The 22,214-nt window shown below is 51.5% G+C and overlaps 1 long non-coding RNA gene across 1 annotated transcript; it reads left to right on the forward strand.

The window, feature by feature from the left end:
* The first annotated feature begins 7,496 nt into the window (after window positions 1-7,496).
* LOC122367837 lies at window positions 7,497-21,205 on the forward strand. Its single transcript, XR_006254120.1, has 2 exons — window positions 7,497-7,653; window positions 19,290-21,205. It is a non-coding gene; the product is annotated as an uncharacterized LOC122367837 (long non-coding RNA).
* The last annotated feature ends 1,009 nt before the right edge of the window (window positions 21,206-22,214 follow it).

Genomic DNA, 22,214 nt, shown 5'->3' on the forward strand with positions numbered 1-22,214 from the left:
CCCCCCGTCGGGACGGGTTCGCTGTGGGGCGCTGGCAAAAAGGGGAACGACGGCGGCGATACGCCGTGAGCGAGTGCCGTTCGGCGGCTCTGAAGGCTTTTTACACCGCGCGCCGGCCACGGCTGGTGCTGGCCGAGCAGCGATGGTGTGAGCGCGGCGGCGGTGCACTAGGACTGCCGTGATTAAGGTGGCGGCAGATGTAACCGGGCGGTATGGAACAGCGTGTGGTGATGAGTTGCACGGTTTCTGCAGGAGAGCTAGTGATAAAGGTAGATGAGAGGGAGAGAGAGAGAGAGAGAGAGAGAGAGAGAGAGAGAGAGAGAGAGAGAGAGAGAGAAAGAGAGAGAGAGAGAGGGAGAGGGAGGGAGAGGGAGGGAGAGAGAGAGAGAAAGAGAGAGAGAGAGAGAGAGAGAGAGAGAGAGAGAGAGAGAGAGAGAGAGAGAGAGAGAGAGAGAGAGAGAGAGAGAGAGAGAGAGAGAGAGAGAGAGAGAGAGAGAGAGAGAGAGAGAGAGAAGTGACGGAGAGGTGAGAGAGCGTTTCTGAGAGGTAGCCGAGGACCCCAGGAAGCGCGGTATGCGCGCCGCGCCGTTCCAATCGGTGATGATGAATGAGGGGTCCCGCCGCGCGGCCGACCCCTGTGAAGTCGGCGCGCCACCAGAAGACAGAATGTCAGTAAAATATCGATCTGCACAGCGAGCATGTGTTTGTGTATCGTGTTAGGGGCAGATCAAAATACCGACGAGCCGGGAGCGCCGCAGCGGGGAGCTGCCCCCGGTCCACAGTCCCCCGACCGCGCAGGACATATCGGTGTGCCGGGCAGAAGGACCAACTGGGGCGTGCCAGGACGGCCGACGGCAGGGAAAGAATGCTCCCCTTTCAAACAGAGCTGCTGATGTATGAGGTGGGCCGCTTTCAATTGAGTGTCCCGAGAAGGAGGACGGTGTCGATAACAAGGGTCTAACTGCCGTCTGTCATAACATATGTCCTCGCGCGGTGGCGCGGTGGCCGGAGTCGACAATGGCGCACCTGCCCGGCCGGCCGGCCCGCTGCCACGGACCGGTGACCAACACAGAAGGAACGGCCCGACGGCCAGATATATCCGGCGATAAGCTGACACAAACGAATGTTTCTCTCCTAATCGCCCGACTCCTGCAATGTAAATGGGTGCAAAGTGGGTCTACAGCCCATTTGTTTGGCTGTTCCGTTTCGGCATATCAGCAACAAAAGAGTGAACGAACAGCTGACGCAAGTGGCCTAAAAATAATGTAGACATTGCAGGATAAATTATTCGGCTATTGATATGCTAGCAAAGATCAAGCTTGTATTCAAATGCTATCGGTGCTAATACTAAGATATAACGAGCATCTTAAAACAGCATAATTCTTGCTCAGACGCAGCCGGCAGCCCAAGCAATAGCCTGAATGCTGCTGATTTATGCAATAAAACAAAACGGAAGGCGGCATGTTCACATATGGCATCAATCTGTAGCCACTGCTTGGTTTCAATGCATTCTCTTTGGGTTTAACCTGCAATTTGTCGTGATTGTGTTCGGACTATGTTTGCGTTTTTGAGTTCCCTGCCTATTTGAGCATTAAAAACGTCTGCTCAACGGAGCAGCAATGATTGGCAGCTCAAATATACACAAATGTAGGGGAAGTCAATTGAAACCTGATAAGCCCAAACCTGGCCTTCGCTCACATTAAAATAAAATAAAAATCGATGTCAGATGATGTTTGAACGCAAACGTCACATTGAAACGGTGGCAGGATTATTCCCATAGGATGGACAGCCGACATACAGACATCATATCGCTCCTCTAAGGATGAATGAGCAGCACATACACTGCATAACAAGAGGATCGATGAGTGATGTTATCCCGAACCAATCTCATGTCCAAGCAAGTACTCGAACGAAACTAGTCAAGTGACTAGTGCTGTCCTCTGAATGAAGAGCAATAGATCACACTGTACTCCAGTCATTCTCTGCAATCGCGACTTTGTAAAAGATATAAGATTTTCATTTGCAAACCAAGCTAGTCGACTGTAATATTATCATTATCCCAAATAATACCCCAGAAATAAGTTGAAACCATAGACAGCGCTTAGCGGTAGATAGAAGGTCGACCATAAATAGCAGGTCTTCCCTTATCTAACTATACTATTATGCGTGAATCTACGTCTTATCATGCTAACTGCCCTGTCGGACAAGAGTATCACAGTTTTCGCAATGACTTTCACCCTTTCCAAATTCTGTCCACTCCTGAACCCGTCCCGCTCTGGCGCCATTGCAGTCGGCCGGCCGGCCCCGGTCCGAGCGGCCCAACAAGGCGATATCGCCGCTCAACCGGACGGCCAATGCAATCTGGACCGTTTATGCTGATGGCCGCCACTGTCCCGGCCGGCCACCGGTGTGTCGGGCCGCTCTCCGCGGCGCCGATTTATCGGTACCGTCCGCGGCCGGCCGCTCGGCCGACTACCGTGCGACGCTAATTCATTCAGCAGATGTGCGCCGATAGGGAATTATGCAGCGCCGATCGGCGGCCGACTGAGATCAGATCCGACCGAGCGGGGGTGGCGAGGAGGCCCCCGCTCCGTCCGGGGGGCCGCCGAGGGCGACCGTTACACTGGGCAGACCGGGCGGCGCCGCGGAGACTGCAACTGGGGACGGCCGCTAACACCGGGGACTGCGGTGGGCGCGCAGAAGGTAACACCAGCACCGAGGGACTCGTGCCTCATGGGGAGCGCGCCGCGGTGAATAGTTTTGTCACTGAAGTGTAATTAAATAGCTGACAAATTATTGTATCGGCCAATAACCAGCGGTCAAGCGGAGAATGCGACCTTATACGAGTTGTCCGAGTCGATGCCTCATCTGCTAACCACTCTGTCAACAATGTTTAACCGGTGTTGGATCCGACCCTAATGACTCCGCAGCCCGAAGGCCGGCAGTAACAATAACGAAAGTTGATTAAAAATTCCACCTGGCGGGTCATGTGCGCTGGCCGGGCCCGCTTAGTCGGTGATGAATTGTATTGTTTGTCGCACGACGAACAGGACGGCGTGCGCCACACGATGATACAAGGCAAAATCGACACACGCACGCACGCACACACGACCGCGCGCACCTACACACACAAACACACCCAGACATACAACCGAGCAATCAAAAGATGGCGTGATACGCGCGGCGCGTGCCGAGATGCTCGGACGGCCGGCCGGCAGCGGTGACCCCCCACCGCGACACTGCCGATGCGACACCTGATATCCAAACCGGGCGGACCCTCATTAGCGGGCCGATTGATACGGAGACCCATCGTGCGGAAAACACCGATTTTTCCCGTTAGACATGGAAGTGTTGAGCCACTGATGATTGCAAAAGACAGTTGTTAACGGTGGAATCGTTTGCGAGGCCCGAGGGGTATGTGAGTTGGTGATCTTATTTTCAGCTACCATGCAATTCGGCAAATAAGTGTCATGATCAGTACCTATGCCCAGATAACACTTAACAGTTAAAAATTCCCAACCTTTACGTCAGCTTTGCCAAACCCACCCGTGAGTAAGTGCTTTCATTTTCGGATTCAGAGACAAAAGAAAATGCTGATGAAACTGGCTTCATACGAAGTTAAAAAGAACACCCTTACGACACTATAAATCTTGTGGACCAAAATAGTTTGCAAATAGTAATTGTGCTCGAATGGCCGTTGATAAATAACAACTCATGTTTATGTCATGTATAATCAAGCCAAACTTTTAAGCATAACAGCTTTTGCAAGTTATAATACACGGCCGGCAATGCATATGCTTGCAGCGCATGCCTGACTAATACCTATAGTTCGAGTCAACCACTCCCTTTGCAACGTGCACGCTCGAGCCTTGATGCACTTTGGGTGCATTCCGACCACGGCGCCGGCGATTCCCGCGGATCACGCCTGTTTTCAGCAGTCATTTACACACGCTTCCCGTGCTCTACTCACACTAGTGATCACCAGTGCAGTGTTAGCAGGTGTAGCAGAGGAAGCCGACAAAGATGATGGGGGCAGCTGACCGCCGTGAAGAGCCCCAGTCATTGTGACGTCACATGTCTGGGATTAGCATGCTGCAGGGCCGCTATCGATATAGCGCACTCAAAGCGGCGCGCCGGCGGCGGCCACGTGCGCCGCTAACGCCGCTAATGAAGAGGTGGCGGCTACAATAGTGACGCGACCGGCGCGCCGGCCGGGACCCGACCCGACCCGACCCGGACCGCCTGATGGATCTGCCGGTCAGCGTACAATCACGGCGGCAATTACGGCCGTGCGGCGCGCCGGTATTGTACACCGGCGCGCTGACAAATGTGGCGCGCCGTAGGGAGCGCCACGTCGCCGGCGGATACTCTCTGCAAGACGGCGGAGAGAAAAGAGGGAGGGGAAAATGAAAAGAGAGAGCGAGAGAGAGAACGAGAGAGAGATAGATGGAGGAGAGAGAGGGAGAAAAAAGAGAGGGGAGAGAGGGAGGGGAGGGAGAGAAAATTGCAAGGGAGAGAGAGAGAGAGAGAGAGAGAGAGAGAGAGAGAGAGAGAGAGAGAGAGAGAGGGAGAGAGAGAGAGAGAGGACGCAGAGGCGAGGGAGTGATGTGTATCAAAGCTAGAGTAGCACCATCACTTCCTGGGCGCGTCACCACACTGGAATGTCGTCCTATCGGCAGCATCTTAATTAATTTCAGCGGCCAGCTCTGAGCGGGCATTACACTGCAGAAGCTGCACATTGGCCGCAAATGGACCGCATTGTAGGCGGTGGGCAGTTACAAAGTGCCGCTGCTATGGCCGTGATTGCATTCACGCAGACCCTGCCGCTGGCTTCTGTGCAATATGGCTGTTGTGCATCGAACGCTTCACTGACTATAGGCATTCTCTGTCTCAGCTATTTTGGGTTCAGGTTGTGTGGGTGTGGGCGCTAGTGAAATGCCGAGAATTTCACTGGGTGTAGGACGGGGTCAAATTTAGATTAACGAGGATCGAATAGGCCAACCACAGCTATGGAGTCTGATTGACCGCCTTGGGACACCGAGTTTATCTGAAACCTGATAATACCTCAGTGAACAAATACCCCCAAGTGTATCATGGAAATGCAAATGTAAGCGGAGAATAATGAAGTGTCTGAGAGCAGGGAATCTTTGAAGTCACCTTTCTATCAATTAAAACGCACTCTACGCAGAATAATCCATATTACTTTCATCAGTATCAATTTAAAGCGGATCATTTATTAGGTTTCGAAAATGGGACGGAAATTACGGGTTTGAGGGAAGCGGGGAGGGTCGAGGGAGGGCGCTATTGGGGCTGATTGCCTATAAAGCGACGGCGTGGCCCGAGGCGGGGACGAGACTCGGTGATATGTTAATGTCTTCCGACAATCACCGGAGTCGAGATACACCAACACCAACACCCACACCGCACTGAAAACGAGCGTGTCAAAGGAGAGCGATGCGGCGCCCGTACCAACTTCAGGAATGATATGCATTCACAAGTGAGGCAACAAGGGGAAAACTCGGACAGGTGAGGGAAAAATAAGCACTTCTAGATGTTGTTAAGCTTGCATTAAAAACGCTTCATACCCGTTAAAATGTGTCAGTGTTCGGTTACGACAATCGTCATCGCTAAAAAATGGCATAAAACACATCTATAAAAGGAGGAATACACATTTTTTCCTTTTTACTTCAGCAAAAAAAGCAACAACATCAAGCTAAAAAGACCACTGGAAAGACAAACTGTGAAAAAGGCTTTTTAAACACATACCTATTCAAAGTCCTGTCTCATGAAGAGACGCATAACTCCAGTCTAGAACCAGCACAGAGTCAAACTACTCAACTGTTGTCTACAAACCAACTCATGATCATGAGTCCAACTGGGGTGTGTTTCATTTCGTGTGAGCGCACCGCTGAGCGATCACTCACTCGCTCACGGACCAAAGCCCATACATCACCGCGTGTAAACGGCTGTCGCGCTCCGGCGAGCCGGGGAATGCCAGCGACTCCAAAAACATACCCGGCGCTGCTCGGTAATTGCAGCAAGTGTTATGTCGAAGGGATTGAAGGAAATCACTCTTCGACCGAGTGTACTCTATTATCATTGTTTTCTAATGATGATAAAAAATGTAATGTGTCTCAAGAGCGGTCTGACGCGCGGCGCGGCGAACCGACTATTACCCCGTACAAATCGGAGGTTTGAGCCACTTTTATGGAAGGGATTTGTGAAAAATGGCGGCCCGGTCCACAGTCCGGTGACCTTTCCGGAGCCGGGGTGGGCCCGGGTCGCGTCCGACGCTCTCCGGTCCCGGCAGACATCGGTGATTTACCACGACCACAATATCTCGCGTCAAAAGATAAAACGACTGGTCGCGTTTAATTATAGCGCCAGAGCGCATCATGAGGTTGAAATAATAGCCGAGCGGAATGTGGGCCGGGCGGCGCCCACTAATGAGCAGTGCCAGTGCAGCTGGAAATCAATCGTCCTACTCGGCCCCGAGCAGGAAGAAGGTGAGAGACAATCACCAACAGCCTCAGGCAGCGAGCACAGGCAGAGAGGATCGAGGTCCGCCCGCCGCGACCGCCGCGCACAATCGCCACTCGTGGGAGAGACTGAGAATCAATTAGCACCACGTGCCACCAGTCGTAAAGCAATAATGACCCTGCAGGATAGGAATGCTATTAAAGCAGCGTGCCAGCGCCGCGCGCTGGACGGCGTGCGGCCAGGAATGCAGTGGCTGCTTGAAGTGAGGCCTGGGATGGTCATCCAGTCCAAGCAGGACATTCAAAACATTGGACGGTTGCGTTGGGCTAACGTGAACTCTAAAGACAACCTTGACATGACTGTGGCTGAACATTGTTTGAAAGGCACAGTTGCTGATCAACAAAAGCGGTTTGAAGAATGCCGCTAGCAGTAATTGAATTTCCCTTTTACGCTGACATTTTGTCAGCATTTGCCGGATTTTCAATTATTTTTAATTATACCTGACATTTTTGTCAGCCTTAATTAAACGTAGTGTATTTTGATACGAAACGCCCAGAAACGAGTTTATACTGACATCGGAGCATGTCAGCCTTTGCCATGCAAATGCTGACATGAGGAATTAAACGATTTGGGCATCTGAGCCGGACGCCATGGTTTATTTCAGTTTTCCCTTCAAATTCGTTTTGGGTGGCCAACAGCCAACGCTATATGGAAGCAATCTAATCGATTGCGATTGCTTTTGCCGCATTTCCTACTGTCACACATAAAAACCGCTGAAATATTGCGCCATTAATTGTCACCATCTGTGCTCTCATTTCAAAAGATAGGTACTTGTATATGGAAGCAAAAACAACCCCTGCATAATGACGTCATCAAAAACAGTTTATTGATAATTTTACCAATTAGAAGGCCAATATTTGGATTATTTGCACTAAAACGTGATAATATGCATATAATTGACCTTTGGAACACATTTTACTTACCATGGTACATGTAATTCTCGAGATTGGAAAAAATATTTGACGTCATGTGGACCCCACATCACTTTGTTATTCACGCTGGAGACAAAGCTGACGACTGTTTAGGTTTTTCGGGATATGTTTGTGGTGGGTGCGCGTCTTATGAGTGATTACAAGGGAAGAATGGTTTCCTGAAGATAGTTCAAGACGTGAGGTAAGTCATATTCACGAAAAGAAATATTCAAGAATCACAAATTTAGTGTAGTTGGATTTCACTGATGTTAATAAATCAAAATAGGAAAGAACTGAATGATTGAGCTAATCCTTCCAAACCCTACCTTATCTTAGGTGTATGTACACAAAATTTAGAGGCCATGTGGACATGTAGGACCTGATCTTTACGATTTTTTCTTCCTCTGTTGTTGCTAGTGTGCATGAGTTAAAAACATGAAAGTAGATAACCTTCATCGGATGTCAAGTTAGGATTCGAGGGCATTGACGGAGTGCCAGACTGGAAAAAAAATCCATGCTACCATCAACATGTCCGGCATAATTGGTGAATGGCACCAAAGTTACAGCGCAGTGTCTGGCATGACTCAGTGTTCCAAAGTTTTGGAGTAAGGATGAACGAAAAAAATTGGCGGAAGTGAAATTTAAGAATTTCAGAAATTCTGGCACGAGACGATAAGATCTGACCTTAGCTTACCTTACTCACTACACTCTACATTTGAATTGAGTACCCACCTTTCCATCAGTTGACATTCTCTCATGTGATTGGAACTGGATAAAATAGGTGTAATTTCTTGGCACAAATATCAAAATTTCAGCGCAAAACTGTTTGCGCTGAATTTAGGTGCATGAGAGCCACAAGGTGTTTGGCATAGTGCATGGATTTTTGCAGTCTGGAGTGAGGGGTCCAAGATATGCTTGGGTAGCAGTGGTGGCCGAACACCTTCAATTAAGGGGGGCACTGCTGACTTTGGACTTTGGTCCCATTCTTTCAATGCAAAGCCCATAGGGCTGATGTTAAAATGCCAAAATCAAAGGGGGGCATGGTTCCCCGTTGCCCCCCGTTCCGCCACCTATGTTGGGTAGGTTATTTCAACTGTTGACTGCACCCTGACACTCTTTACTCAAGCTTGTGGTAATAGTAATCCGAAGCCTAGCATCCCACAAAGATGCCAGATATGAGATAGGGTTCTATGAGGATCCAATCCTTTTTTACCATATTCTACCTACTCGTATAGGTACATACCTACCTACTTCATGGAAAAACATTTGCATGCATGCAAGTAGGTACCTACCTACGTGCTTGCTTGAAGTATGAAGTTTCTTGGGCACGCAAACAGTGAATAATATGTGAGGCCTTGGTGTTCAGCTGCTTACAAACTGACTTCTGATATTATTCCATCATGCTATACTGACAAAAGAGCAAATATTCAATATGTGTCTGTTAAGGTATTGGGATGTATTTATGGCTCACCTGCTAAGTGGTGCTGATAGGCTTCCTCACCAGACCCTTCAATGGGGAAAAGGACAGACAGGAAGCATGAAGATAGAGATGCGCCAGCCGCAAATCTCAAATGGGTAAAGCATGGGAGAGGTTGGGATGGTGTGTCTGCAGGTTATGTGCTGATGCTGTTCATTAGGTATAGTGCTTAAAGGTAACGTCTTGCACCTTAACATTAGTTTTGAGCTGACATAGTTATGCAGCCAAGTCTGGGGCAGTCAGGCTTAGAAACCATGTTCTGCCTTGGTCCCAAGTTTTACAAGTGCCTGGTGTTGAAGAAGTTTGTTCCTTCTATAACACATTGTGCCTTCACAAGGCAGTATCTCTAAACCATTGGTGTTGGTCTACTAAGTGATCTTCTTCTAGCATCTCCATGTAAAGTGGGGCTAGTACGGCGCTGAGCGGGTTGCCCATAGCCAAGCCTGATTTTTGGACGAATTCTCTGCTGACGAATTGAAAAGACCCGAAGCTGACGCATAGTTGGACTAAGCCGATAAAATGTTCTTTCGGTAGGGGGGCGCTGTGTGTCATCGATGCCCTGTAGGACGCGGCGAACCGCACGCATGGCTACTTCTACGCTCACATTAGTGAAAAGTGACTTCACATCAAACGAGACCATCCTCTTCCCTCTCACATCTGCGTCTTTTAGCCGGTCGAGAAGGTCAGCGGAACTCTTCAGGTGTGAGCAGCTGATGCTCCCCAACGCGGCTGATAGTTTGGTGAGACATTTTGCGAGGCGGTGTGGGGCACTGTCCACCCCCGAGGTGATGGGGCGCATGGGGATGCCTTCTTTGTGAAGCTTTGGCAGACCCATCGTCTGTGCTGATCTTGGGTTTCTCTTCCAAAAGGTACTGTAAACGCTTGCCCCTTTCTGATCGCCTTAGAAGTTTTCTGGCTTCTTTGTTAAACTTTTCGGACTCTTTCTTACAAGAGTCGGAAGGAACTTCCTCGTAGACGATGGCATCTGGGATCTGATAGGAGTTCGTTCATTTTTTCGTCATATGTTGAACGGTCCAGGATGACAACACCTCCACCCTTGTCACTTGAGCTAATGACGATGTTGTCGTCATTAGCGAGGTCTTTCAGGCTAAGCATATAGCGTCTGGGAATCGAGAGATGAGAAGAGGAAGCCATCGTCTTCAGACGTGTGACAAATCCTTGTGTTTTTATAAATTTAGTCCGAACCTTTTGATGGGAAGGATTTACAAGGACAGAGCCACCGCTAAGCGAAGCTTGTTGCGGTGACCCTGCCCTCTACCCTCCGATCGCGCAATTCCAGTTCTATGGCAGAAGTTAGAGTCCAAAGTTTAACGTGCGCACATAGCCGCGCACGGCCGGTCCCCTCACTGACTTCACCTGGCTACGGCCTGCCACCAACCGCAACCATACCTGTCAGGAGGCCCATAAATGTCAAGCGCCCGTCGCGCTTCGAACCCGGACTGTTGTAACCGGGAACGCGTGCTCTCACCACGCGGAGTCCAACGCTCTACCAACTGAGCTACGGGACCGGCAAAAGTTGTTTGAAGCCTTTGTCCACCTCCGAGTCAGTAGACTTGATGTTTCTCATCATGAAGGCTAGGTAGCTTTTACTGTTCTTGCCAGTGTCAAATTTGAGTCCCAGTGACAGCGCTTCAGTTTCTACTTGACTGAGTGGCCGACTAGACAAGTTGGTGATCAGGCGAGCATCTCCAGCATGTTTTCAAGAGCTTGATGCGCAGAGCCGGGACAGTTTGCCCAGTAACAGTTGTAGGTGCCTTTTCGCCTTGCGTCTTAATTGTTCCTCGAGGTGTGCTGGAAAGGGCTGCCGGAAACGACTTCTTAAAATGGCTGCTCTGTTGCTTAAAGTTTCGGAGTTTCCACACCATCCTCTAGATAAGCTCTTGCAGCCTTTGAACGGGTGCTGTTTCGAGTACAGTTGACGAGGTGCAGAACGAGGGAGAACTTGCTCTTCTATGCAGTCTTTCAAAAATAATGCTTGGTTCTCACTCTCAGTTCTAAAATATTTCTCGCGTAGATAATACTCTCGTCTTATTTCCAGCTCACCTCGAGGAACAATTAAAACGCAAGGCGAAAAGGCACCTCTAACTGTTACTAGATAAACTGTCCCGGCTCTGCGCATCAAGCTCTTGGAAACATGCTGGAGATGCTCGCCTGATCACCAACTTGTCTACTCGGCCACCCAGTCAAGAAGAAACTGAAGCGCTGTCACTGGGACTCAAATTTGGCACTGGCAAGAACAGTAAAAGCTAGCTAGACTTCATAATGAGTAACATCAAGTCTACTGACTCGGAGGTGGGCAAAGGCTTCAAACAAGGGTTTTTCACATGTCTGAAGACGATGGCTTCCTCTTCTCATCTCTCGATTCCCAGACGCTACATGCTTAGCCCGAAAGAGCTCGCTAAAGACGACAACATCGTCATTAGCTCAAGTGACAAGGATGGAGGGGTTGTCATCCTCGACCGTTCAACATATGACGAAAAAATGAACGAATTCCTATCAGATGCCACCGTCTACGAGGAAGTTCCTTCCGGCTCTTGTAAGAAAGCGCGCGAAAAGCTTAACAAAGAAGCCAGAAAACTTATAAGGCGATCAGAAAGGGGCAAGCGTTTACAGTACCTTTTGGAAAAGAAACCAAGATCAGCACAGATGAAGGGTCTGCCAAGGCTTCACAAAGAAGGCGGCCCCACGCGCCCCATCACTTCGGGGGTGGACAGTGCCCCACACCGCCTCGCAAAATGTCTCACCAAACTATCAGCCGCGTTGGGGAGCATCAGCTGCTCACACCTGAAGAATTCCGCTGACCTTCTCGACCGGCTAAAAGACGCAGATATGAGAGGGAAGAGGATGGTCTCGTTTGATGTGAAGTCACTTTTCACTAATGTGAGCGTAGAAGTAGCCATACATGCGGTTCACCGCGTCCTACAGGGCATCGATAACACACAGCGCCCCCCTACCGAAAGAACATTTTATCGGCTTAGTCCAACTATGCGTCAGCTTCGGGTCTTTTCAATTCGTCAGACGAGTGATTCAGTATTGATTGTTTTGTCCTCATGATCATGAAGCTCGTTTGAGTCTCGTTCATTTTCAGAGAGTTTCGTGGAAACCACTTTTCTAGTGCGGAAATAGAGCACTCGACTCAATCTCTGAGGTCAGTGATGCCGTTCTCGGAAGGATGGGCCCTGTCGTTCGCGCAAGAAATTATTTTACCATAAGGAATAAAATAATCTGTCTCCTGTCAGTGAGATAAGTTTCAAACCAGTGGGAAGGCATGCCACACCAGGCCAGCTTCTCGATGAGGGCGCCGTAATCGACGGCAGCAGGCCCTGGTCGGTGTTGTCTGGCACCCAGGTGACGTCGATCAGAGCGTCCTAAATCGAGTTTACAGTCTGTCTTAAAAGTACCTACCGCGCAAAGTAACGGTGGATCCATCAAAGCTGACCGAGGAAGAGCCTGCTATAATTTGAAATTTACCGAACCAATTGACCTGGGGAATGGAAGAGGATGTCGATTGCTTCGGTGACGGTCAGGCTTGATGCCTTGATGGATCCCCCGCACTGTTGCGCGGTACTTTCAAGACAGATTATACAGGGTGTCCCATAAGTTCGTTCTCACCTAAATTTTACGTTTTTAGGCTCTCTTGCTTAAAGGCACGCTGAAATTGGTTCGTAACTCAGCTTACGTGGTTGCCATGGTTGGTAGAAATATGCTCCACAGTAGCTAATTTCTGTAGACAAAATAGTTTTTGCTAGAGAGCCCGTTTCCTACAGAGACGGCTAACACCGCAACATAGAGGTCTCTGATACGGGTACGTCTCGGTATTTAGTCAGCACGTGACCATTCGCGATAATTGAGGGTGATTGAGGCCTACCAGTCTGTAGACAATGTCCATCACTAACTGGAAGCACAGTAAGCAAGTGACGCCGATGATTTGTCGAGAGTCAATCACTGCAAGTTTATCCTCTTTCCAGTCAGCCCTCAGGAGTGAGCCAAGTGGCCAAAACTGTGTGGCGCCAAAGTGGCCATCAAAAAGGTCAAAGGGTTAGAAAGTTAGTAAGCAGACTTTTCAGGATGGATAACCAGCTGTCTAAGAGTGTTCTTTCGGGGTACATAACTCAAGGTGACTTAAGCTTTGCTTACCGGAGGGCTCAAAACAGTCAAAAACGTCTTAAAATGACCAAACATGAGTTTCGTTATGCCTGAGGCTAAAAAAACTAGAGGGTTGAGGACATCAACCAGGTCATCTGGACTAACTAGTCCACGTTCGAGATGAAACACCCGTCCAAACCCGAAAACAACCCCATAAGGGCGAAGGAGGAGGCCTCCGTTTCGTCCCGGTATGTTCCTATGCAAAATGCCAGGGTCACGGTATTGTGGGGTTATAGGCGTCCAGACGCTGACCAGGTTGCGATTGGTGTTCCAGAAACAGCTTTGGGAAGCAGAATGCTTTTCCAAGAACATCTAGGAGGAGTTTCAGCCCTCAAGCTGAACTCGAACCGCGAGTATGAACACATTTATAGAGGAGAAAATGGCATCCGGGAGGTCGTAAGCCCATCTTCAGGCAAGACAGTGCATCAGTGCACAGGTCAAGCAAAGCTTAAAAGCGGTGCAAGGAGACTGTGACAGGCGTTTGTGGCAAGATCACATGCCAGGCACCTCATCGGATCAAAATTTCATGAAAATGTGTTGGTTATGCTGAAATTTAGGCTCGTCGAAGCGCAGCGCTGTTCCAGCCTCGAGGAGCTCACGGCGCATGTAAAGTCATTCCGGGTTAACTTTAAGCCTGCTATGCAGCCAAACACGCCGGTTGGCATGCCGCAGCAATCAGCATGTATTCATGTGTTTGCCTATTAAATGGGGAGCACATTGAGGGGTCATAAATATATCAAAACGCAATGTACTCTGTTTCACATGCAAATATAACGTGAGAACGAACTTATGGGACACCCTGTACATACGTACAAAATTTTCGGTTACTTTGGTCAAGATGCTCAGTAAAGATATGGGTCTAAAATTGCTTGGCAATGTGCGGTCACTATGTAGATTTAAAAATCGGCACAATGCACGTCGTTTTACAAGCCGAGGAAAAGACACCGGAGACCAGTAATGCGTTCACTCTGCGCAGCAGCAGTGGACCTTCCGCAGGGTAACACTGCCTGACTGTTAGCAGAGGGACCTCGTCGGCACCGGCGACCGACAGCTCCGTCAGCGTCGCCGGGTGAGCTTAAACATAGCGGCGCAGACTCTCACTGGTCTTACGAGCCGCGACTTATCTTCACTCACTGTCACCCCTGCCGCCAGTCGGAAGCCCACAGGGGAGACAAAGTCATTGAGTGCGTCGGGATCAGGCAGTAGTCACATGGGCGTCATCACTTTCGCTCCCAGATGACAGGCCAAATTTCCGCATGGTGCTCCAAAATCCGCGAAAATCTTTAGAGAGCTTTTGCTGTTTAACTGCTTTTTCAGGGACAGATACAGCGCTTTGTCATCAGGCTGTGTAAACGGCTGTCAATCGGCTTGTGTAATGTTTTAAGCATTAATGGCCTCCCCCACCTAAGCTAGAGCGTCCTGGAGCCACGGGCAGTGGGGCCGGCGCGTCCGCACACTACATTCTGGACGCTGTTTATCGGTTAGACTGTTCCAGGTGCGCATAAAGATGTCCAGCAGCACGTGAGCATCAGTGGCGCTACCCAACTCTTCCCAATCAGACAACAAAAAGTCCAGGCTCAGTGTGTCCCAGTCAGTGCAGAGCCGGGCCCTGCACCGTACTGACTCAGAGCATGCAACGGCGGCTCTGAGGGCTCTCTACCGGTTATGCTGAGGTGCCTACCGAAGGCACCACATAAGCCCTTAGTCTCGCTGAGCTTTAATCCCATACCGGCCTTCTGAGCGCGCAACGCCAGTGCACTAATGGTCCCACACCGCTAACTGTAAGGACGTCATACCGAGGTATCTGAGGGTCCCACATAGGCTCATCATGGCTATGGCCACTCACCGGTGACTCTGAGAGTCCTGACCGGCGACTCTGAGGGTCATTCACTAGCCATCACCGGTCCCTGAGAGCACCGCCTGAGGGTATCACTCCAAAACCTCAACGGATCCCGCACCCTCAGTGAGGGCCCCACACCGACGCCTCTGAGAGCCCCAAAGGGTAACCGATAATCGAAGCGCTTCTGAAGGCGACACACTGACATCTTTACCACGCTGATCTTTTGGGTCCCACCCACAGGGCTTCTGAAAACAGTACACAACTTGCAATCACGCTGAACTCTTGACCAACGCCGGCCTCTGATGACCCCTAAGCTTTCGAGCCTGCCTAAAGAAAGCCTGTCCCATGCGAGAGCCTGCAGGACAGGATCCAGCCACAGACCTCTCGGCACTCACTCACTCAAGTCCTACGGTAGTCCGAAAACTTAATAAGTGCTCAGCTTCAGATGACTCTGTCACACTCATGGTGAGTCTCCCAGCCAGCCATCCCAAATGGGGCCCACATGGGCTGGAAGTGGGGCATCTGGGCGAATGTGGGCTGGGCTACATCTGGGTATGTCATGGGCGTCCAACTGGGTCCCAGATGGGCTAGATGTGCTAACTTTATGTGCTGGACCTGGTCAGCGCCTCCACTGTGCCGCTACCCTGCCTGATCTTTGCCGCTACCCTGCCAGACTCCTGATCTGACAGCCGCCTGGGCACACCCCTGCCCGCGTCCCTGCGAGGTCGCTGATACTGATACTGTGTCGCCGGCGTTCGTTGTGTGGTGGCGCGTCCGCGGGGCGGCCGCGCCGGTAGTTGGTGACTATAAATAGACGCAATACGGCGCTGACGGATCGCTCGGGCCTCTACAGTCTACACTATCGTTACAAACTCTTCTCCTTTTTCACAATAGGTACTACGCATACGCATCCACGCTTCCGTTCTCTACCGGCCGCCGGCCGCCTACGTGCAGTGGTAGCGTAGTGTAGTGGTTAGGGTCCCGCATCATGTTCCATAGGTCTTGAGTTCGAATCTCTGGGGATCTAGTGAGAGGCAAAGGGTACGCGGTTCTCCCACGTGTGACCACATTGCTTTTTGGGATTCACGCGGAAATAGTGGACGACATAAGCTAGGTACCAAATCCCAATTAAATTCCATGTGCGCTTTTTGCATGTGTCCGTGTGAGTCCCAACTGGGAAAGCCCGTGTGGAACCCATATATATGCATATATCCCAGCTGGGTCCCATATGGGCCCCTTTTGGGCTGCCCATGTGGGTCCCAACTGGGAAAGCCCATATGCGGGCTCAATACGGGCCCCAGATGGGTCCCACATGGGCCCCGTCTGGGGTGCCCAGATGGGACCCAGTTGGACGCCCATGACATTCCCATCTGGGTCCAAGGTGGGCAGCCCAGATGGGTCCCAGTTTGGTGCCCACTTGGGGCCCATGTGGGCCCCACTTGGGAAGGCTGGCTGGGCTGGCTTCGCGCATAGGGTATTACTCGTTGGCTCGGGAGGCTCACATCAAGCGATCGCATAGGGCCATTTCGGGGCTTCGAAGGTCGTTCGTGCGAACAGAGCGTCTCACCAGGCTCTCATGGGCTGAGTTTGCTTGGCGAGTCCCTTTCACTCATTGAGCCCAAAATATAACACTTTGTGTTGGGCAGCGTACAGTCTGTCTTAAAAGTACCGCGCAAAGTGACGGTGGATCCATCAAGCCTGACCGAGGAAGGGCCTGCTATAATTTGAAAGTCACCGAACCAATGGAGCTGGGGAATGGACGAGGATGTCCATTGCTTCGGTGACTCAAATTTGGCAGTCCTTCATCGGTCAGGCTTGATGGATCCACCGTCACTTTGCGCGGTACTTTTAAGACAGACTGTACAGTGTCCGTCAAAATGTGTGCACGTCCCCTTCACATGCGCACGTTCAGAGTAGCAACCAAACCGTGATAGCCATGAAAATGAAACCTCGGTCCACACGAGATTCAGCTATCGGGCAAGTTTCAGCGCCATTCGCCGAGTTAATTGGTAGTTTTTTGTAAGCGCAACAATTTAAGCAGTAAGCACCCCTGACCTGACACACGTCACGTGTCGTGTCGGTCACCAATATGCATCAAAAGTAGTTGTTACTTCATGATTGAAGAAGTAGATATCCATCTCCCTGATATAGCACCGCTTGTCGATCGGTCGGACGATTGATGAATCCAATTTTTAGACAAATCCATTCACTTTCAGCTCAGTTGTGCACCTCGACGTGACCCCATCCTTTTCGATCACTTTCTCGAGGCGCTCGCGATACGCCAGCGCGGCTTTCTTGCGCATCTCGACAGTGATCTCTGCGAAGGCGGCTCTAGTCCGACCTTTCAACTCTAGAAAGTTCGCCGGCCGCGTCACGTATACCTTCGACTTCACATACCCCCACATGAAAAAGTCACACGGGTGAGGTCGCGCGAGCTTGGTGGCCAGGGCAGATTGGGCGAAGCGAGCGCGGTGGACAGAGCAGATTGGGCGAAGCTCGACCTCACTCCGTGTGACTTTCATGTGGGGGTTTGTGAAGTTGAAGGTATACGTGGCGTGGCCGGCGAACATTCGGGAGTTTAAAGGTCGCATCAAAGCCACCTACGCAGAGATCGCCGTCGAGATGCACAAGAAAGCCGCGCTGGCGTACCGGCGAGCGCCTCGAGAAAGTGATCGAAAAAGATGGGCTTCACGTCGAGGTGCACAACTGAGCTGAAAGTAAATGGTTTTGTCTGAAAATTGAATGAATATAATCCCAAACGTGTACCTATATACAGGGCTATTTTTAAAGGGGGAAAGGGGGAATTTCCCCCTTCGAAAATTCCACTCTCCCTTTCAAATTGTGTCCGAATGGCTAGGGAGGGAAGGGGGAAGTTCCCCCTTTCAAAATTATTTTTGAGACCATTTTCAATTAATTTGCTATTCAGATTCTATAGTCATCGTTATTCAGATTCTAGTCATCAATCAACGTTGCTGGCGCTAAGATATGATCAATGAGTGTGGGCAGTGGCACCGCCGGGGCGGAACTTGGTATATCCGGAACTCCAGATTTGACCCGATACCGATCGGATGGTCGGTGAGACCGTCTCTTGTGTTGTCTCTTCGCACTCACTCAGGGGTGGATCCAGGAAAACTCCAAGGGGAGGGTCATGAATCGAAGTGGTGCCCCTACCTATACCCAAAATTAAAAACTCAACGGATTAATGCCACTTAATTTTGCTGGTGCCCTAATTTCATTTGAGGGGCTGTGGTGTCCCTGTTAGGCCGCAGGTGCCTCTGACAGGTTCGTGGTGCCGCTGGAAGGAACGTGGTGCCCCTGACAAGTCTGACGTGCCAAAGACAGACCTGTGGTGTCCCTGACATACCCATGGTGCCTCTGCGAGGCCGGTGGACCCCTGCTAGGCCGGTGATGCCCCTGCTAGGCCGGTGGTGCCCCTGGCTGGCCTGTGGTGCCACTGCTAGGCCGCTGGTGCCCCTGGGCCCTGACAGGACTGTGGTGCCCCTGACAAGCCTGGAGTGTCCCCGACAGGCATGTGGTGCCCCTGACAGGCCCGTGGTGCTCTTGCTAGGCCTGTTGTGCCCCTGACAGGCCTGTGGTGCCCCTGGTGTGCCTGTTGCCCCTAGGCCCAGACAGGACTGTGGTGCCTCTGACAAGCCTGAAGTGCCCCCGACAGGTCCGTGGTGCCCCTGTGAGGTCGATGGTGCCCCTGGCAGGTCTGTGGTGTCCCTGGCAGACCTGTGGTGCTCTTGCTAGGCCGATGGTGCCCCTGCTATGCCTGTGGTGCCCCTGCTATGCCTGTGGTGCCCCTGTCAGGCTTGTGGGGTCCCTGCTAGGCCGGTAGTGCCCCTGGCAGACCTTTGGTGCCCCCGGGCTCCAGGGGGGTCATGACCCATGTGACCCCCCTTGGATCCGCCACTGCACTCACTGACATCGGTACTGGCGTCGGCTGGAAACCGGCGGGGGACGGGGGTCATGACTTCCCCGAATTTTACTCCCCCTCAAGTTTTCCTGTAAAAGTAACCCTGCCTATGAAGTGTGAAAAAATTATCCAATTTGGTTAAGAATGCAGGAAATTATTCAAGTTTCAAATCGGGAATTTTACGCGAGTCACCCTGTAGAACAAATTTCTTGAACGCCAGACATTAGGTAGCTCTGGTGGTTGCAACCGAGATAGATGAACCATACATAGTTTTCAGCCTGGCCACAGACTTGGCTATCTCAACTCAAAACTGGCGCAGGTAAAGGTGGGGCAGTACCTTTAACCATTGAGCTTATTGCCGCCCTCCCTGCAGCAGGTCAGGCACCTGCAACCCAGCAGCAGCCTGCACCAGCTGACGCCCTTCCTGGATTCCAGCGGCCTGCTCAGAGTCGGCGGACGACTTCGGCACGCCCAGCGCAACTATGAGACGAAGCATAAAGTGATGTTATCTGCCCGTGGAGTTATCATCCGGCTGATCGTCACCGACCCACACAGGAAGCTCGCCCACGCCAGGACGGAGCACGTCCTGACTCACCTGAGCTAACAATACTGGATCAGGTCTCTCTGCGGCAGAGAGACCGTGAAACGATTCACACGCGCTTGCACACCCTGTCGAAAAAGGTCAGCACAGCCGCTGCCACCACGAATAGGTGACCTGCCAGCCTTCCGCATGAGCGGGCCGGCGCCAGTGTTCGCGCGAGTGGGCGTGGACTTCTTTTGACCGATGACCGTCAGGAAACGCCGAAAACGAGAGAAACGGTACGGGTGGGTGTCACTTCACATGCCTGTTCACCCGTGCGGTCCACATCGAGCTCGCCCACTCATTGGACACTGACTTATTCATCATGGCCATGAGACACATGATGGCCAGACGAGGCAAGGTCAGACTCGTGTGCTCTGGCAAGGTACAATTCTGCGCGCCGACGAGCGTGAGCTGCGACAGGCGCTCCAGCACTGGCACCAGTCCAAGATCGCCGACACTCTCTCACAAGAAGGGTTTGATCGACTCTTCAAACCACCGGCCGCGCGGCACTTCGGCGGCGTGTTCGAGCACGCGGTCAGCCAAACGCGCCCTGGCAGCTATGCTTGGTGACAGGGTCGTTGACGACGAGACGCTGCAGACGGTGGTGACTGATGTCGAAGCGCTCCTGAACGGACGTCCGCTGACGCACGTCAGCACCGATCCTGACGTCTACCAACCTCTGACACCGAACTACTTCCTCATCGGACGAGCCTCCCCTCAGCTGTCGCCCGGTGTGGTCAGCGACAGTGACATGTGCAGCCGACGGCGCTTGAAGCACACGCAGGTGCTGCTGGTTCATTTCCGGCAACGCTGGCGGCGGGAATATCTGCCCACGCTGACCGTGCGCTCCAAGTGGTTCACGGACAAGACCGAGGTCAAGGTCGGAGAGCTAGTACTGCTGTCCTAAGAAAACGTAGGCCGCGTGGACATTGGCTGGTGGGACGAGTGGAGCGTGTGATACCCGGCGCAGACGGCTGTATTATTCGCGTCGTGGACGTGGCGACTGCCACCGGTCAATGTAGGCGGCCTGTCACCCGCCTCTGCCGACTGGAGTGCGACGGTAATGGCTGTTGGAGCCAGGCTGAAGTGTCTTGTGCGGTGTTAGATTTGTTTATGGTAGTGCTTCCAAGCTAGCGGTAGTCTCTGTTCGCGTACGTTCACTTCGGTAATTAATGTGAGTTCTGTGTTGTACGCTTTGCGATGGTTGTTGATGTGCCGACCATGTGACAGCACCTTCACTGCCGCCAGTGCCTCTCAATCGTTTGTACTTAACGATATGTGCCAGTGTGTGTGTCAACGTCCAGCTGCTAAGACCGCTAAGACTGCGCCGTCACTGGTTTTATGAATGGTCGCGTGATTGTTGTCGGGAATGATCTCCGCCTCGGTGAGACACTAATGTGTATTGTACGCGAGTGTGTGTTTGTAAAGTGTGCGCGGATGCGAATAGTTTGAGCGTGTCAGTGTAGTTTGAATGATTGTTCGTTTGTGGTTTGATTTTCCGCGGATGATTGCGAAAAAACCGGGCCGGCTATGCAAGCGAGCAAAGACGGCCGGCGCTTGGCACGGTCGGTCCGTCGCACCAGCGCACATGTGTGTGTCATGTTACCCCTGTCCTGGTTCTTATATATAGACAATATAGACTTTTATGCACAAATTTTTACATTATATAGGTATAGACTCTTTATAGACTTTTACGACAGAGGGCCCACGTGTTGTGTACCGTGAGGGCTGAGACGGGACGGGGCCGGACAGTCTTCGACGCGACTCCGCCGGTGCGAGGCCGCGCGGGCGTACGACGTGGCCGACGTGCCATTTTTTTAAAATAAATTTAGTTCGAATGTTTGAATGGACGGATTGACAGAGCCGAGGCCCATGCTAAGCAGAGCTTGTTGCGTAGAACCCGACTCCTACCGCCCGATCGCGCAATTCCGGGTAACGGGAGAATTTAGATGCCAAAGTTTAACGTGCCCTTCAAAGCCGGACACGGCCTGTCCCACTCGACTGACTTCAACTGGCTACGGATGCTCCCACCAACCGCAGACGATCCCCGTCAGGAGTCTCAAATATCGAGCGCCGGAGCGACTCGAACCCGGGCTCTCACTACCGGGAGTCCGGTGCTCTACCAACTGAACTACGGGACAGGCCATAACGAGAACGACGAATTGCACTGCACCTGTGGTCGCCATATTTTAACCTTTTAGCCGTTTGGCTATCATTCCAGAATAGACTTTTACATAGACGAACAATAACTTTATTTAGTACTCCAGGTGACGAACGAGTACGAGTAGTACGAGTGAACGAGTACGGATACGCGCAAACAGCAGGGGAAGAACTGGGGGTAGAATATGCCGACCCCTTACATGCCGTGCAATGCATTAAACACCCACTGATCTATTGTTTTAACAAAAAGAAGACCTTTGGGGCCCTGTCCCTCACTTCGTTAGCACAAACAATGATTGGGGTCTGGGGGGGCCCTGGCCGTTAGTCCCGGTTGGACGTCTGCTGTGCCAGGCAAGTGCCCTGCCTACCTCATTAGTGTTCTCATTTACAAAATTAGGGACGTACCCACGGGGGGGGGGGCGGACGGGGCGCGCGCCTTCCCCTTGGGGCATGAGGAGGCCCCCGTATGGAATCAGGGCCTCCGTGGACTGAAGACCCAGGTTGACCAAAATCACGTCGGAGGCGAACGAAATTCACGGGAAAAAATCACGCCAGGACAATCAAGGTCCTCTGACCAGCCTGACAGCTAGGGTCCTTCTCGCTTCCTGGGGCCTCCT

Source organism: Amphibalanus amphitrite, unplaced genomic scaffold, assembly GCF_019059575.1.
Source record: "Amphibalanus amphitrite isolate SeventyFive unplaced genomic scaffold, NRLGWU_Aamphi_draft 000899F_arrow, whole genome shotgun sequence".
Classification (NCBI taxonomy): Eukaryota; Metazoa; Arthropoda; class Thecostraca; order Balanomorpha; family Balanidae; genus Amphibalanus; species Amphibalanus amphitrite.